Source organism: Toxorhynchites rutilus, chromosome 3 (assembly GCF_029784135.1).
Source record: "Toxorhynchites rutilus septentrionalis strain SRP chromosome 3, ASM2978413v1, whole genome shotgun sequence".
Taxonomy (NCBI): Eukaryota; Metazoa; Arthropoda; class Insecta; order Diptera; family Culicidae; genus Toxorhynchites; species Toxorhynchites rutilus.
Window position 1 is genome coordinate 6,776,892 of NC_073746.1, and position 17,386 is coordinate 6,794,277.

At 36.9% G+C, this 17,386-nt stretch overlaps 1 long non-coding RNA gene across 1 annotated transcript; it reads left to right on the forward strand.

The window, feature by feature from the left end:
• The first annotated feature begins 15,152 nt into the window (after positions 1–15,152).
• LOC129774654 (uncharacterized) lies at positions 15,153–16,212 on the forward strand. Its single transcript, XR_008742747.1, has 3 exons — positions 15,153–15,598; positions 15,662–15,983; positions 16,117–16,212. It is a non-coding gene; the product is annotated as an uncharacterized LOC129774654 (long non-coding RNA).
• The last annotated feature ends 1,174 nt before the right edge of the window (positions 16,213–17,386 follow it).

Genomic DNA, 17,386 nt, shown 5'->3' on the forward strand with positions numbered 1-17,386 from the left:
TTACAACGCTTATCACAATGTAATTTTAAAAAAGTATGGTAGTTCAATTTTCCAAATTTTTTCATTTTTCTTTAGAGTTCCGAAATTTTCCGATTTTTCTCACCGTAAAGACAAATACAACAACATAAAGACGGATCAAATCGGACCAATCCTTCCTCGGATTTTGCGCTTGCCAATTTGGCCTTTTTGGTGTTCCATTTTAATTCATATAGATTGTCCCATATTTCCCTGTGGCGCGGAATTGTGGCATATCGGGTGGGTTAAGTTGGCTTTCGGACAATCTCTCGATTGTACTGACAGTTTGATAATAATGGATAAGCACCACAGATCCTTCGTATGTTCAATGTACGGGAGAAGAGTTTTTGGATCTTTAGAGCCTTACATTGAGATAAAACACAGCTATCATTTTTTCCCAGGATAATTATTTGCCATGTTTTAATGTTATTTTCGACATATCCCTACCTCAGCAGGCTCGGAGGAAAATCGCTCGATAGGTTTTCGTAAAAATTTAGACTGTATATCTGTGATAATGTGGCGAATATCGTCTTCCAAAGTACCAATCGTCTGCGGTTTATAGGCGTTGACAGTTGACAAAGGTGTTAGGTCGCTTGCCTTGGGATTGACGAGTTCATTACGCTTATTCACGAGTTTATTACGCGTATTAGTTTATTGTTCCAATTAATGGATACTGGCGCTCCAGGTGTGACAGATTGCACCGTCTTGTAGAAACTACAGCGCAAACATTGGGCTACGAGAGCCCTGGGTTGGTCCTGATTGTTCTGAAATCAATACAATAATGCAAGGCAAGGTTTAAGGATGTCGCACAGGGTAAACTTAACTAATTCGCACAACGGAACACATTCTAGATGTTTCTCCGGTGGGACCTGGCTAGAAAATTTAATCTGCTGCGGGCTTCTCAATGCCAAAAAGGAATTCGGATTGGCGCAATGTGCTCTTTACACCTGGCCATGAATTTGTCCGACACTCACACCGGTGCTAAGAAGGATCGACCTTTGGCTGCCGGCTAACCCCTCCTCCATATTCAGCATCTTCAGTGCCTCAGCACCTTCGCGGGTACTTGCAAATGTTGCGACGTTGGTTTTCCTTCAGACGTTGGTTTTCCTTCAGACGTTGGTTTAGAAGAATAGTGATGATGGTGACTCTAAGGTCGCTCTTTTTTCGCATCAGTTTATTTTATTAGGCTCATTTAGCAATTAAGCTGTAACAGAGCCGAATTTATTCGTGTACATTTTCATCTAATGATAATTTTGTTGTATATTCCGCAGTAGCCATTTCTGGCGTAAGAGTATTCCTATTCTATCGACATACATGTCGCCTTTTTCGACGTTCGAATATTCCTATTGCTCGATTTTTTTAAGGATGGACCATACACAGCGGGACTGTTGATATGAGGCATCTATTGTTGTGTTATTAATAGTACCAATTACCGATGCAGACCGTAAAGTGAGCGTTAAGGGACTGGGATGATGACTGTTGCATGGATGTTGTAGCTTAAATAACACACAAAGATGGTCAATTGAGTTCTGAGTTATGAGCTCATGATCGTTCGCTTAGTAGCGGACACACAACCAATTAGGCCACAAACACCCCCTTGTCTTTCTTGTTGTGAATCATTGTTGCTGTTACGGACAGCTGAGGCTTATCGCGGATCGAGTTACAGATCCATAAGATAAGCAATATTTGAGATTATATTTAGAAAAGACCTCCAAGCGAGGTATAGAAACGTTTAGAAAGGACCAATGTAAGGCAATTAAAAGATGTAAGAGCTCAAATGTTTTGTTAGGCTAGAAAACGCTTGTAGTTCGAAATTATTGCCGGTCATAAATTCAGAATGGACGAATATTTAAATAGCGTCCGGTAAACAATTTAATGCATGCATCATTTAGGATGCATTTTTATTACCCTTTTCCATCCCTAGCTGCGCTCAGCCAGATACACCAGCAGGGTGTAATAAAATAAAAGGATGTTATTTAGAGCGAAGGATGGAAAGGGGAAATCCAAGAATAAGATAGGCGCACCGACGAGGTGCTATAAACTTAAGGTATTTTCTTAGGGTAGTGCAGCCGTCTCAGACTGCACGTTACCATACGCTAGAAGAAGGGACAAGGAAGGTAGATGATCTAAACGAAACCGATATGTTATCGGTTTTCAAGAGAGAGAGAGGAGATGTTCCTCGTCAATCTTAGTTTAAGGAACCATGTATATATTGTGAAACTTTTGAATAAATTTTTTAGTATTGTAACAGAACTCACGCGAAAGCGTTAAAATTTTTCTTTCAATAGAGAAATTTTTCATGGTGGCTCCAGAGAGGAGCAGTGAAGATTTCCAAAGTGGAAAAAAGTGAAACTCTTCTCGGCAGTGGATGCGAGAAGTGATAATTCGCGAAAATTTATCGGCAGTGGATGCCAACAGTGTTAATCGCGAATAAAAAGTCTTTTTCAAAGTTAATTCGCGAACTCTTCAAACCGGCAGTGGATGCCAAAAGTGAAACTCTTCTCGGCAGTGGATGCGAGAAGTGATAATTCGCGAAAATTTATCGGCAGTGGATGCCAACAGTGTTAATCGCGAATAAAAAGTCTTTTTCAAAGTTAACTCGCGAACTCTTCTCAGCAGTGGATGCGAGAAGTGATAATTCGCGAAAATTTATCGGCAGTGGATGCCAACAGTGTTAATCGCGAATAAAAAGTCTTTTTCAAAGATAATTTGCGAACTCTTCAATCGGCAGTGGATGCCAAAAGTGTTTCTTTCAACCGAAATAAACATTGTGAATTGATTAAGAAACCGGCAGTGGATGCCAAAAGTGTTCCTTTCAAACGGAGACAAATATAAGTGAATTAACCAGCAAAAACCTTAAGCAGCAGTAGACGCAGCAGCACCAGCAGTAGCACCACCAGAGGTGACAACAACATCCGAGCCAGAAGGCCTCCCAGGACAAGGAGAGAATCGCCCAAGCACCAACACGGAAAGACGGAGATAGGACCGGATCAACAAAAAAGGTGTGATTTTTCCATTTTAGTTTAGTCATGTCTTATCAATTCATTAGGAATAAGAATGGCAATTGCCGCTTGTGCAATGAGCCTGATTCTAGGGACGATTTAGTCGCGTGCGATGAATGTGACCGATGGTTCCATTTGACATGCGCAGGCCTAAATAAAAAACCTAAACAAACAGAAAGATGGATATGCCCCAAATGCAAGACCATAGAGAACGAATTGTTAAGACTTCAAAAAACACAACCAACACCAATAGAAGAGATGATGAATATCCATAGAGAATCTATGCGGGCTCTAGTAGAAACTCTTAAAATTAAGAACGAGGGTAGAGAAGAAACCCCTGATTCAAATAGACTGTTACACCGGCAATCTCTCTTAGACCTCCCCTATTTTGATGGGTCATATAAGATATGGCCTAGATTTAAAATAACGTTCGAAGAAACTACCCTTCAAGGAAACTTTTCCGATTTAGAAAATATAAATCGTTTACAGAAATATCTCAAAGGAGACGCGCTGAAATTAGTGAGCGCTCTTTTAATCGATAAAGCTAATGTTCCAAAAATAATGGAAAAACTAAATCTACGGTTCGGAAATCCCGAAACCATTTATTCGAATTTATTGAAGGAAATGCTAAATGCGAGGAATCCACATTTTGGATCACCCCAAACAATGATTGATTTTGTAACATCGCTTGATTGTTTCGTGACAAATATAAAAATACTAAAACACGATGAATATCTCAATGATCCTAGATTGATTCGTGATTTAGTTTTAAAACTTCCAAACGACTTGCATCATCAATGGATCAAGTTTGTAGCTGATACAAAGAAAACAAGAGATATAATTGATCCATTTATACCGACGCTAGAGGACCTTTATAATTGGTTAAAACCTCAAGAAGAGTTGGCCACGATGCTACAGTCGGAGAGGAAAGAAAAACCTCATAAGAGCGGATATCTGAATACACATGCTGTAAAGGAACAAAAATATAGGCCGAAGCGCCTACCAAAGTGTTTCGCATGCCGAAACGAGCATAAGACATCAGAATGTTCAATTTTTAAAAATATGAACGTTCAACAAAGGAGTGATTTTATTTTTAAACACAGGCTATGTTTAGCATGTTGTAATTATACAAACCACATGGCAAAAGATTGCAGGATCGCAAAGCCTTGTGGAATCGATGGATGCAAACTTAGACACCACGCATTACTGCATAGAGCAACTCAGAGAGATGCTAACCTTAATAATACAGAAAGCGTTAATTGTCATGTAAATAAAGAGAACAAAATACTGTATCAAATCCTTCCAGTTACATTGGGCTGCGGAAAAAAGGAAATTAAAACTTTCGCATTTTTAGACCCTGGGTCATCAGTAAGTTTGATTCACGCTGATATTAAAAATAAACTTGGAACACAAGGGCGTAACAACCCCTTAACGCTGGTTTGGACTAATGGCGAAACTCAGCAAGAACTAGATAGTGAAGAAATTTCCCTAAGTATACAAGGATGCAATAATCAACGTTATAACATACATAATTTGAGGACTGTGTCGGAATTATCTCTTCCCTCACAGTCAATGAATATTCATGAATTACGACGAGAATACAATCACTTAGAAGATATAACTCTCGAAGGATATGAAAATGCTATGCCAAAATTACTGTTAGGTTTACCGCATTCGTTTTTGATAAGCGGTAGGGAGACGCGATCAGGTAAATTTAATGAACCAGTCGCACAGAACACTAAACTCGGATGGGTTTTGTTCGGGCAAACTAACGAACATAAAAAATTGAAAGGACACGTGCTGATGAACGACGAAATTGATTCATCAGATTATTTCAATAAAATGATGGAAAATTATTTTAGCCTAGAAGATTTCGGGATAAAAGTACCTGTAAAAACCTTGATGTCTAACGATGAAAAAAGATCGATTGATATCATGAATTCCACTTTGAAATATGAAGAAGGAAGTTATGAAATTGGGCTGCTTTGGAAACAGGAGGATGTACAATTTCCGCATAGCTATCAATCAGCCATGAACAGACTACGTGGTCAAGAATCAAAAATGCGTAAAAATCAATGTCTACGTAAATGGTATGTTGAGAAAATAAAGGAATATGAAACCAAGGGATACGCTAGAAAACTCACTCCCACAGAACAGCAGCAACGTGATCCAAAAATATTTTACTTACCGCACTTTACAGTTGTGAACCTAAATAAACAGCCCATAAAGCCACGGCTTGTTTTTGATGCCGCTGCTAAGGTTAAGGGAGAGTCCCTAAACACGAATTTATTACAAGGCCCGGATGCAACGACGTCGCTATTTGGAGTGTTAATACGATTTAGAGAAGGAAAATTTGCGATAACTGGAGACATCAAAGAAATGTTTCATCAAGTTAAAATAAGAAAGGAAGATCAAAATGCCCAAAGGTTTTTATTTAGGGAAAACTTTGACGAAGATCCCGACGTGTATGTGATGCAAGTGATGACCTTTGGAGCTACCTGCTCGCCCGCATGCGCACAGTTTGTTAAAAACACAAATGCTGAGAAATTCAGAGCAAGTCATCTTCAGGCAGTAGAGGCCATTCAAAACAACCATTACGTGGATGACTACCTAGATAGTTTCGACGATTTAGAAAATGCCTCAAAAATTGTGAACGAAGTTATTACCATTCACAAATATGGGCACTTCAATATCAGAAATTTTATATCCAACAGTAATGAGCTATTGGGACAAATCCCGGAAGAAAATAGAACGGAAGTTAAAGAAGACTTATTAGGAAAATTTGAGGAATCATATGAAAAAGTACTCGGAGTGTATTGGGATACAAAAAAGGATTTTATTCGCTACAAGGTGGATATTCCTGTTACACAGGAGTTTACGAAACGAAAACTGCTTTCACAAAGCATGAGTGTTTACGATCCACTTGGTTTATTATCACATATAACAATTCAATCTCGAATTCTAATGCAGGAGCTCTGGAAAAGTGGAATAACATGGGATGAACAATTAAACCCAGCACTAAAGAAAAAATGGGAGAACTGGCACACAAAACTGGAAGAAGCAAGAGCAATAAGAATACCACGTTCATATGCCAATTCTTCTCACCCAAAAGAACGAGAACTACATGTCTTCGTTGATGCATCTGAGAATGCTTATGCAGCAGCAGTATACTTAAGGAGTGTATATGAGTCACACATTGATGTCAATATCGTGGCTGCCAAGGCAAGAGTCGCACCAACTAAAATGCTTTCCATACCACGACTCGAATTACAAGCCGCTGTATTAGGAAGCAGATTGGCTAAGACAGTAAAAAACGAGCTACGTCTATCAATAGATAGAGTAGTATTTTGGTCAGATTCCAAAACTGTATTAGCATGGATTCGTTCAGAACCACGCAAGTACAAACAGTTTGTTGCCTTACGGATAGGAGAAATATTAGAAACCACATACGTAAACCAGTGGAAATGGGTGAATAGTAGGAATAATCCAGCGGATGAAGCTACGAAATTATCAAATAGTAATTCAATCTGGTTTACAGGCCCACAGTTCTTATATGATAATGAAGAAAACTGGCCAAATGAAGTTCAGAGAAGCGACACTGACGAAGAATTAAGACCACTGCACACTATTCAATCGAAAGAGTTTAGTGGTCTGAAAAGCATTCACATAAATTGGTGTTCGGATTTGTGAGATTGAAGCGTTCTGTTGCAATTGCATTCAAATATATCGATTGGCTGAAATCAAAATGCAGGAACCAAAGCTTCAATAAAAATATTGACAAGGAGGACCTGGATTATGCTGAGCTCGTTTTAATATATAAGGCTCAATGGGAGTCATATCCCAAAGAAATGGAACTCTTACAAAATAAAATGAAAATTCATAAGGGAAGTGAAATTCGAGCACTTAGCCCGGAAATTTGCACGGATGGAATAATGAGATCAAAGGGACGTATTGAGAACGCTAACTGTTTACCAACTTCAGCCAGAACACCTATCATTCTGTCCTACAAGCATTATGTGAGCACTTTGATATTACGTCATTATCACGAAAAATATCGACATAAAAACCTGGAGACTGCCATAGCGGCAGTGCGATCAAAAAGGAGTCGTGGAATACTTGGGTTTTTGAAAGATCTGTTATTTGGGAGTAATGATGTGGAAGACGAAGTACAGTCTTTGCGTATTCACGAAGAGCAAAAACTTCATGATATCTCACAAACCATGAGACTATTGAATCAAAGAAGCAAAAATATGGGAGATGAATTAAGCGTAAGAATTCGTAGACTAAATGAAGGAATGTTATCTTTGAAGGGAAAGTATTCCGAAGAAAGAACTAATATATTCGCAAGAAAATGTTTTGAGACCACAACGTTAGCTTTGCAATTGATTGATGGCATAACTCGAAAATACAGGATAATTAAGACTCACCCTTTAGCCGAAAATGAAATGCAAAAGGCAATTCAAAATATAAAGAAGCAATTACCAGAAGGATACTCAATCCTTAGAGACCCACTTGCAGTTAAATACAACATTAAAATTGAAAATGGAACAGTAAATATAATAATGGAAAATGTAATTATTAATAAGGAAAACTTCGAAGTATTCAATGTAATCCCTATTCCTGAAAATGGAAGTGTTATAAAAATAGATCACCATGTAATAGCAATTAATAATAAACATGAATTTTTTTACCCAGATGGAAATTTAATAAAGCTTAATGAAAGTCATTATGTGGTAAATCAGCCAGAATTAACCAGAGTTCCAGATTGCATAGCTGGAGCATTACTTCATGAAACGATAAAACAAAAATGCTCAACAAAGATGATGGAAGAACCATACACCATGTTAACAAAATTGAATAAGATCAACTCTATATTGTACACAACGAGCGACCCTAGCAAGATAATAATCCATTGTAATAATGTAGCCATGTCACCGCCTTATAAGAACGCGATCATAGAACTGTTCCCAGATTGTAAGATCCTAACAGAAAAAACTATTCGTTATGCCCAAATATCTGGACATAACGGGGAAGCTAGAATATTTTTTAAACCTATTCAGAAACTACCATATGTACTAGAAAAACCAAACATAAATGAAAATTTGAATACAACTATCTCGAGTAGAAATCCATATGAAAAGGTAGATATAAAGGATACAGTAATACCTGAAGACGATTTTATAAAAAAGAAACACGTATATACATTTGGAGGTACCATAACTGTTATTTCAATGATTATAATAGTAGGAATTTACGTATACATAAAATTAAAGAGAAGAAGTAATAGACAAAATAATAGAAGAAATGATGATCCGCCTTCGTTATTAGACATGATACGGCTAAATAGAGTTCAGGAAGAATCAAGAAATATTCCTATTATTTTAAACCGTGATAGTTGTCTATAATTGAGTAAATCTATGTAGTAGATTTACGGAGTCCGGAATGTTACGGACAGCTGAGGCTTATCGCGGATCGAGTTACAGATCCATAAGATAAGCAATATTTGAGATTATATTTAGAAAAGACCTCCAAGCGAGGTATAGAAACGTTTAGAAAGGACCAATGTAAGGCAATTAAAAGATGTAAGAGCTCAAATGTTTTGTTAGGCTAGAAAACGCTTGTAGTTCGAAATTATTGCCGGTCATAAATTCAGAATGGACGAATATTTAAATAGCGTCCGGTAAACAATTTAATGCATGCATCATTTAGGATGCATTTTTATTACCCTTTTCCATCCCTAGCTGCGCTCAGCCAGATACACCAGCAGGGTGTAATAAAATAAAAGGATGTTATTTAGAGCGAAGGATGGAAAGGGGAAATCCAAGAATAAGATAGGCGCACCGACGAGGTGCTATAAACTTAAGGTATTTTCTTAGGGTAGTGCAGCCGTCTCAGACTGCACGTTACCATACGCTAGAAGAAGGGACAAGGAAGGTAGATGATCTAAACGAAACCGATATGTTATCGGTTTTCAAGAGAGAGAGAGGAGATGTTCCTCGTCAATCTTAGTTTAAGGAACCATGTATATATTGTGAAACTTTTGAATAAATTTTTTAGTATTGTAACAGAACTCACGCGAAAGCGTTAAAATTTTTCTTTCAATAGAGAAATTTTTCAGTTGCTGAACGGTTGTGGTGGATCGAGAGATCGTACAGCAGTACAACTTGAAACAGGCATTCTCCACGATCCTTGTAAACTCGTTGATGTTGGCCTCGTGGCCTCCGTATTCGGTAAGTAGTCATTTCAGCAATATAAAACCAAAGTGGGTTAAAAAATTACCGTTAAATATTCTCCTTTTCATCTGCAGCCCGCTAGATTGCAACACATTTGCCCTATTAAGGAGGTACAAAGGCGTTCTCCACTGCCTCATCTCCTGCTGCGAAACCCTCACGATGGCGGGATCAAGTTTAAAAATCTTCAATACACTGTATAATAATTGCGCCTCCGCTTGTTAAATGAAAGATCTTGGATTCAATACCGGGACGCTCCATCGATTGATCTTCTAATTGGCGATTTTAAAGACTGGAGGCAAATGAACTCTGGAATTTTAAACGTCTATAAAAAATCAATCAATCAATCCAACATCTTGACGAGCAATGAGGTACGAGTGTGCTACGGAGTTGTAAGACTTCCGATAGCCCGTATAGGTCAAACGGTTGAATACCATTCACCAGAAACACGTTTACTCGAAGCACATTTACCCGAATGTAACACATACCCAAATGACATTCATCCGAATGTAACAAATACCCGAATGCAACATCTATCCGAATTGACATTTACCAAAATGCGACAAATAACCGAATGGACAATTACCCGAATGCAACGTTCACCCGAATGTAACAAATACCCGAATGCGACATTTACCCGGCGCAATTCGAGCCGACCGCCGACCCATCGTCGGAAGAGGCAAGCAAACCTGTGTTCCACCGATAGCCCGGTTTGTTTGAAACATAAGAGACGATCCTTTAGTCTGGTTCTCAAATTGCACTACCCACGACCATACTTTTTGAATGGAAATGAACACTGATCAAAAGTAAAAATACAAATACTTCCTAATAAAAATATTTGCGTATTTTTCGAATATATCTTTCTTTCGGGTAAGTGTCGCATTCGGGTTGATGTTACATTCGGGTAATTTATACATTCGGGTAACTGCTGCATTTGCGTAAACGTTGTATTCGGGTAATTGTAGCATTCGGGTAAATGTAGCATACGGGTAAGTGTCAGTTCGGGTAGCTGTTACATTCGCGTAGCTGTCGCATTCGGGTATATGTTACATTCGGGTGAATATCGTTCAGGTAACTGTCTTTCGGGAGGTTTCGGGTTACTATGTGACACAATCGGTCAAACTGATGTTTCGCTGGTTATACACTGCTTGTCCGACTATGGGTGCCTCGAGCAGCATCCTATCTTTTGTGAAAATATTGTGCTGTTCGCAGTGGGCAGGAACTTTGGTTGTTAACGTATGCATTCAATAAAATTAACTGATTTTTGTGAAGCCAGAAGGGCTGCGGGCTGGAGAGAAGGGAATGTCCAAGCCGCTCTTCTTTCCTTCGGGGCTTGCGGTGAACCGGAAGATATACAAACAGTAATTTACAATAATTTCGGGTCCTAAACGGAGATGTAGCTGATCGCCAGGAGCTGAAGATTTCCACTTTTTTTTATCGGTCATGTCTTAGGTTCTGGCTAACTACTGTAATTCCGCCAGACGGGGCGTCGAAGCTTTTTTTGTAGAATGCGTCATAAACGTAGGATTAAAGCAATAAGCCTGGCCGGGTAAGAGAGTAAAAAGTGCCCACAAACCAAATCACTAGCTCTATTGCAAATATTGTATAGGATATTAAATAAGAAATTTTGGTGGTTTTTTGAACCCCTATGTGGCTTAACATTGGATCTATAGTGAAAAACATAGTTTTTCGTTTATTTCACGCCATCCTCAAAAGCTTCGAGATAAAAATTTGGAAAAAATACTGAATGTGCATCTCACTAAGGTGTATCAAGAAAAATTATCGAAAAAAAAAATTCATCAAAAATCGAACTACTGAAAAAAATATTGAAATTTTGAAAAAAAAGGGATTTAGAGATTCAGTACTACTCTAATTCATATTTAAATGTGTTCCTACGGCTTTTCGAGATATTTGTGATTTTTTTCAGATTTTTTTCAGTGTTGCGCGGTACAAAAACATATTTTTGTTCTATTTTTAAAGAGTCTGGCTGGGTAAGGGAGTAAAAAGTGACCCCAAACCAAATCACCAGCTATATGTAAAATATTGTATAGGGTACTAAATGAAACATGTTGGCAGTAGTACCATATCTTTGAGTCCTTATATGGTACAACATAGAATCTATGGTGAAAAATGCATCTTTTCGTTGTTTTCGTTTACATGTGGCGTAATTTTTTCTGCTTTTTAAGAGCATTGCGAGACACAAAATAAATTTTCTTCATCGTCTGCATTATTATTTTTATTTTCTTGAAATCGATTCATTTTTTGAATTCGTGGTTTTCAATTGTAAGATTTAAATAAAAAAATTATAATAATTTGGATTTATTTTAAGTGTTCTTCTCATTAATCCGAATGATCTTTCCACATGGACTTTATTTTTTCTCACAGAGCTCTATCGTACTGCTGACTCCTATGAATTTGGTAAACCATCTAAATCCAATGTAAAGATAATCTCTTTTATTTTAAGATACGAGAAAATATCTTTGTACAGCGCAATGCTCTGAATATACCGACAAAATTTAGACACATAAAAAACAAAATTCAAAATAAATTAAAAATGCCCAAAGGCCAAAAAAGTATTTTTTTCGCGCAATCCTCTTAAAATTTCATGAAAAATTACGCTACATGTGGAAAAAACAACACATACGAACGCATTTAAATAAAAATTAGAGCAAAAGTGGGTCACAAAATAATATTTTTTTTTCAACATTTCGAAAAGCCTGAAAATATATATTATTTTTTTGTACCGCGAAAAACACTCTAAAAATTCTGAAAAAAATTACATATACCTAAAATAGACGAAGGAAGAAATTTAAATACAAACTAGAGTAGTACTGAATCTCAAAATAAGAAAAATTAAATTTAATTTAAAATAAAAATGAAAATTAACTTAAATTTTTCTCAGTATTTGATTTTTTTGATGAAAAAATTGTTTGGCAATATTAATCGATACACCTTAGCAAGATGTACTTTCAGTTTTTTTCATATTTTCGTCTCAAAGCTATCGAGAATTAAAATTTTTATCTCGAAGCTTTTGAGAATGGCGTGAAATCAACGAAAAAGTACGTTTTTCACTATAGATCCTATGTTAAGCCACATAGGGGTTCAGAAAAACCGCCGAAATTTCTTCTTTATTATCCTATACAATATTTGCCATACAGTTAGTGATTTAGTTTGGGGGCACTTTTTACTCCCTTACTTGGCCAGGCCCTTTGGTCATTTAATTAGTCTTTGTAGTTTTTTTTTGACAGTCATCCGGAATTAGTCCATTTTGAAATGCATAGGTTTTGATAATGCTTAGTATTCTGTACAGACTCGATGGAAGAAGAGTTTTTTTTAGAACTTTTGAGCTTGAAATAAAACACAGATATCAATTGTTTTTCAAGATAATATTTTGCCAGGTTTTTAATGTGATTTCCGACATATCACATATTTTTCCCAAAAATGTATACTGTATATTTGTGATAATGTGACGAATATCATCTTCCAAAACGTCAATCATGTGCATACTATCAGTCTATACTTTGATGGGTTCAATGTGTTGTTGTCATCCGGATAAGGAAGATGGTGCGGGTGGCGAATTCATGGTTGTGAGTCACCTTGTTGAATCACTCAGCTATCTTTGGATGTACGACGGCCATTTTCTTGTGCCAGAGGTTCGTTACATCCATTGCTCCTCTATCCATCGCCATGGAGGCTCGCAATTTTCACGAAGATGTTTAGTAAAATAAATGCATGTCTTGTATTTTGCACCCGGTTATCTCTTAGATGTAGGACAAACAGCTAGGAACGGTACCCAAAAACGTTATCTTATCATCAAACACGATGCATTTGGTATTAAACAAGTTGAAAAGAAACCCATTGAAAAACACTATAAATCCTGATCGTTTCTACAAAAAATAGATTATGCTTATGTTATGCTTTTTTACCACAATATTTATTCGCAAATGTTGCATTGTCTAACTAATTTCGAATCATCGTTCATCGGGGTCCACGCCAGGTATTGTATCTACCGTCAATCAAATTGATAAACACACTCCACTGAGTGATTAGACCAATAGCGGACAGCAATAAATCAATTATTTCTTTAGTAACTCGAGAATACAACGTTCGTTACCGTGGCCGGAATCCCGATAGCAATGAGCAAACGAATGCAGACGAACGAGGAGCACGATATCGATGATTGTAAATAATTTTCTCGTTGTCAGATCGGGGACAGGACGTAAAGCATCCATAAATCATTCTGAAGAATATCTGGGCGATGGTACCGGTAGATAGTATTGTTTAGTATTCGATTTACAGATACCGCGACGCAATTATTTTTACTTGATAATGCAGTGATGTACAACTTTGTGAGATTATATGCAGAATATGTATAACTTGTGAGATTATGAAAGATGAACAATATTAATTTATTTTTGTGTAAACTTCGGATGAGTATTTACTAAAGAATGTGGTTTAATGAATTGTTTTTATATGAAAAATATATATGCTATAATTCGTATAATATCTGTCAAAACCCGGAAAAAAGTCTCCAAAATGCAGTTCAGCAATACATGGATTTTCCCTTTAACCCTTATAGTACGGAGTGGGGGACTTTAGTTCCCCCAAGATTAGTTTTTCTTCAATAACTTCGTAAATAATTTCATTCCTTCTTTTTCCCTTTAGTTAGTCGAGTTTTATTTTAAATCCTGCATAAAAACTTATTAGTGGCATTCTATTTTTTATCTTTATATATAAAAGAGAGTTTTTCCCACGTACGTATAACTTACATCACGGGAGAACGGCTGATCAGATCTCCGTCATCTATATATTTTGTGAGTTTGTCCTCACCCAAATAGGTTGATAGAATACTTTGGAGGACATTTGAGAAAAAAATAACTATGCATACCTTATTTATAGAACAAGAATATTCAGAATTAAAATGGAAAATTTGAAAAAAGAGGTACGCATATGTATGTTTTGCAATGAAAATAATCATTTAGATCAATTTGCCAGATCTGAAAGATAACATAAAAACTCTTGAAATATATTCGTTATTTTTATCTACCGAAATATTCTCTAGAAATAAATTATATGACAAAACAACGTTTGCCGGGTCAGCTAGATTGTTTATAATTATAAGATAAGTTTTTCGTTTGGGGGATTTTAGTGACCCCACTCCGTCCTTTATGTTATAAAATACACTCCGTACTCTATTCGTTCAAGTTTTTTTTAGTTTTGCACAACCAGTTAAATTTTTACTTTGACAATGTTAGGTCTGAACCTCATCTATCGGATTCTATAGCAAACCCAAACTGGAACGTTTTTGCAGTTGAGTTATCACCTGAAGAGAGAGTTGATGAAGAGAAATCGATCAAGTCACTTACACCCCTTCCATTCTAGATAACAACTTTCAGACATTGACTTTATACATTATCATAGTCTCTTTCATAAATATAACTATATTGAAATGTTTATTTCAATGCTCTTATTTAATTTCAGTCATTTAGCACTCTGCGTTTATAAAAACTTTGATTTCTACTATATTCTAAATATATAATTCAGTGTCAACCAAGGGGAAATTGCGGGAGGTTTATATTTTCCGTCTCAACAGAAAAAAAAGCGCAGCTACAAATGCATGTCAAGTTCATGGAAAAATAGCTCCAAATGTAGAAGTGGTCATTGTGGTATCCTGAATTTAGAGTGTAGCTCTGCAAGTGAGAGGTAAACAAAGGGAGTACACTGGAGAAAACCATTAGTAAATGCAGCTACCAAATCTTTAGTAGTTGAAACATTGGTAAAACACATTTTTTGTACATATTACCAAAATTCTGTAAAACTGATGTCAGATACAATTTACATCCCTACCAATGATTCGTAAATTTTACTTCTTAGCATAAGTAATCTCTAGTATGTTCATAACTAGCAACTGTGTGTGCAATCGCCATTCCTCTAGTGGAAAAGAATCGATTCGGCGGTAAATGATGTTTTGTTATGATTCATTTTACCTAAATATCGAGCGTCGAGGAGGGGCTGGTGGCTTCCGGCTTGGCGTGCAAGAGCAACAACTGCGACACAGAAGATTCAAATCAATCATCGATACAGCAGAAGAAAAAATCCACCTGCAACCTAGCGCCAAACCAAGTCAGCTGCCTCTACTGTTAATGCATGTTCCCCTCGGACAACTTCAGGAATCGAATGAATTGCTCATGACAGATTCCGCCACGATGGAGTATTTTACTGACATTGACCTCCAAGGGAGAGATGTTAGAAAACAGAAAAGAAAGGTGCCTCGATTCAAAGCTATAATGTGGCCGAGTGAAAAACATACAACATACATGCAGCTTCCATCGGGATTACCAGTGAAAATAGGTGAATATTCAATTATTTTCTAAATGTTTGCCGCACTGCTACACAACTCGTTCTATTTTGTAGAAATCAAGCTATTCCATGTGTTGAACGCGATTGTTGCATTTGGCAACGTATTCGCGATAGGGGCACCTGTGATCAACGTGAGCCACATCAAGAAGAGCAAAGAGCGTACGACATGCATTATCGAGGATTTGTGTTTCGATGTCCCATCCGAGTATGTACGACATGGTTCCGATTTCCATCTTCAAATCACCTTCGAAGATGAGGATGAATTGATGTAATTTGCGATTCGGGTCGCGTAGCGAGAACGACGAAGTGGGAAGCACTGAGAGTCCAACTGCCACTAACATCAAACTTCTACGAAGGCGATAAGTTGCGAAGGCTTGTATGTTTGTTTGTATTTTCACTCTCTATTGTTTGACATATGAATTTTTGGCGTATTTGGATTCTTTTTAACGGTTAAGTTAATTCTATATATTTTTTTCAAGTTTTGACTGCATTTTTTTTTTCATTTTCAGGTGAAAAACACCTGCCGCACCCAAGGCCTTTTTCATAACGTAACTCAATTTTTGTATTTCAACCATGTAGTTCTGCCAAAGTTGTAGAGGATGAGGATGCCCGAAAAAGCATGCTATTGAGTACTGTAATACAAAACTCACTCGTTAAAAGCCTACTGGAAAAGCTTTTCAATAATTAAATAAAGATAAAAATATTTCAACACAGCTTTTGAAATAAATATTCAAAACATATTGTTAATATCCCTAATCCCAATTACAAATGAGAACCATCAATTTCACTTGTATTGTACCGATGGTGGGCCAACAAATCAGCCAACACTGAACGGACGAATCGATTTTGTTGGGTCGAAATTGAGCCAACACAGGACTTACAAACCGTAGTTTCGTTTGGCATTGGTGCCTACCAATTTTTTTTCGTAGCATGTACCAATGATTAGTAGGGTCGAAAATGACTAACGAATTGGTAATTTTTACCAAAAAAATCGTCATATTTACTAAATATTTCTCTCAGTGTACTGTTTAACCTGTCAGTGAAGATAGACGTGTCTGGAAGAGTACACTGAGAGAAATAATTAGTAAATATAACGAATTTTTTGGTAAATACTACCAAGTTATAGTCATTTTCGACCGTACTAATAAACACATATGTCAAGCAGAACCATGATTCGGAAGCCTAATATCGGCTACATTTTCTCGCCGAAAATGCACGTATCAGAATTATATCCTTATTATACCTCCGTATTGCCTTATGGGAACAATGAAAATGGTTAATACGCGCTTTTCTCACCAATTTTCAGATATGACAATATCCAAGCTTACTAATGTTATAGAGTAAAATATACTAATCTCTGGTAGGGATGCGGGTTTATTGACAATATGTACAAAAAATTTGTACATTCTACTAATTTTGCATTACCAAATGTATTTAGTAGTTTTCGACCGTGGATTTTTCTAAGGGTTCCTACATGAAATAGACAAGGGTTCCTACGAGGGTTTAACATGAAATAGATTCCAGTAGTATTAGAGATGGGCAAATCAGCTCATCATGGTGAGCGACTCAGAGCCGTTCAGCTCATACAAGTGAGCTGATCGTTTGGAACAGCTCTTCAGCTCAGTAAAATTATTCGGTTGTTTGCACAATTGCGTCAGGAACGTACCTTTGCTTTAGTGATAGTATGCAAACTCCCATACATTCTAATATAGAAAAAACATAAATTTACAAATGCCAAAATGAAAGCTGAGAGTTGCTACCAGAAGCGGCACACTACAA